General features: G+C 38.9%; 1 pseudogene across 1 annotated transcript; it reads left to right on the forward strand.

Moving 5' to 3' along the window:
* The first annotated feature begins 214 nt into the window (after window positions 1-214).
* LOC308422064 (putative vomeronasal receptor-like protein 4) lies at window positions 215-1,170 on the forward strand (annotated as a pseudogene). The gene has a single exon. The product of its transcript is annotated as a putative vomeronasal receptor-like protein 4 (transcript).
* The last annotated feature ends 1,057 nt before the right edge of the window (window positions 1,171-2,227 follow it).

The following is a 2,227-nucleotide window of genomic DNA, read 5'->3' on the forward strand; positions in this document are numbered from 1 at the left end:
ATATTCAACTGTCAATATCATCATCTCCGTGTCTGTAGAAGCAAGAACAGAAGGTCCAAAAATAAATTCAGGAAACAATGAGCAAAGTATTTTGCTTTACATGACCCACTGTTGCTTTGAAGAAAAAAAAGAGAATACTCACAGGAATAAACTATATCGTGTTTACTTGTAGTTTTGTAGTTCTAAAATGGTTTTTCTAGTTCTGAGCATAAAGATGATTTGGAGTGATCTCACTGAAAGAATAATTTTCATTGCACTTATTGGACTTGGAGTTTTAGGAAACAACATCTTATTTGTGAAACATTTGTATGCAGCCATCATGGGTCCTGAGAACAAAATTACAGATGTTATTCTCATCCACTTGGCTTTTGTAAACACAATTATTATTTATTGCATAGGGGTCAGAAACATAGCCACATTTTTTTTTTACATCAGAAACTTTCTAGGTGATGTTGGTTGTAAAACTCTAGTTTATCTAGAAAGGATTGCCCGTGGCACTCCATCTGCACCACCTGTCTCCTCAGTGTGGTCCAGGCTGTCACCATCAGTCCCAGGACCACCTTTTGGAGAAAGCTCAAACCACAGGCACCATGGCATGTTCTTGCCTTTCTCCTCCTCCTTTGGGTCTTTAATTCCCTGATAAGCTCCAACTTGCTGCACTATATCACCGCAGGCAGTAGCATGAACAGCTCTGTAGTTGGCATGTTTACTGGGTATTGCTATATGCTGCCATCCAGGCACACAGTCAAGTGGCTGTTCCTCTCTCTCATGGCTCTTCGTGATGTCACTTTCCAGGGTGTCATGGGCTGGAGCAGTGGGTCCATGGCTCTCCATCTGTATAAGCATCATGTCCATGTCCTCTACCTTCACAGCTCCAGGTCTGCAAACAATTCCAGGCCAGAGATCAGAGCTACCCAGAGGGTTCTCACTCTCATGACCTGTTTCCTATTCTTTTATTGGGCAGATTTCAGTTTCTCCTTATACACAGGTTCCACCGTGACTCACGACTTCACAATACTAAATATTAAAGCATTTTTAGTATTTAGTTATGCCAGTCTCAGCCCCTTTGTTCTGATCATCAGAGATGCCTGTGTTCCTAAGACTTGCTGTGTCCCGTTAGCAATAAGAACTTCCTTTTCTCAACCAGTTCTCTCTGAGCAAAAGGTATAAACACTGAAATTCCAGTGCTTTCTCATTTTAATGTATCATGGCCTCCGCATCAGCTCCTGCTTCCCGACCTGAGTGAGTTCCAGTCCTGACTTCCTCTGGTGATGAACAGCAAGTGTAAGTGTAAGTGTAAGCTGAATAAACCCTTTCCTCCCCAACCTGCTTTGTCATCGTTTTTTGTGCAGGAATAAAAACCCTGTCTAAGAAACATCCCGAAAAGTTTCAAATTTCTCCTTTGTCCAGGTCCACAGTCAAAATAAAAATTGCACACTTATTTAAACTATAATTTTACACTTATTATACTTCAGAGCTCCAAGCTTCAAGGTCAATGACATGCAATTTCCGGTGAAGTTCTATTGCTATATGACATGGGAAAAATATCAGGCAGTGGTGAGAAAGACTCAGGCTAATTTTTAAGTCATCAATTCACAAGCTTCAGCTTGTGCACGTTGCACGATGTGACTCTCATAAGAATCCCTGTATTTTGATTTAGCACTTTGATTTAGCATATGATTTTATGTATATTATGTTTATTTCAGGTGTCTAGTTTTTACTTGCATGTATATCTCCAAAGGAGTCCAGGAACCACTCTCAAATGTTGTGCAAAACTCATTTCATAAATTCAATAGCTCTTTTCTTTCTGAATTAAAGTATTCTGTTTTTTGTGTTCCCTTACTCCATTTTTGCTTATCCCATGATTGTGTCTCTCATTCTAATGATTTTAATAATTCCAGTAAATTCCTTCATTTGCTGATAATGGGACTATAATTCTAGCAGTACATGGCTCTGTTTTATTTTTTAATATACTTCTAGACATAATTGTAAATCAAATATGAATTCCAAAACTACCATTGTGAAGTTACTATGTGGTTCTCTAAAATAAGAGTTCCTCCTGGGTTGTTAGGTTAATTTTCCAGAACCACTGTTACAGCATGCACCTGGACCATTAGAACTGTACTGTGCTGTCCCCCTGGGCCTCAATTTTTGATTGTTTAAGAATTATAAGAAGAAACATTTAGTTTCACAGAGTTCACTAGAGAAAAAGGAGAAAGAATTAGGA

The sequence above is a fragment of the Micromys minutus genome (genome assembly GCF_963924665.1).
Source record: "Micromys minutus genome assembly, chromosome: 6".
Taxonomy (NCBI): domain Eukaryota; kingdom Metazoa; phylum Chordata; class Mammalia; order Rodentia; family Muridae; genus Micromys; species Micromys minutus.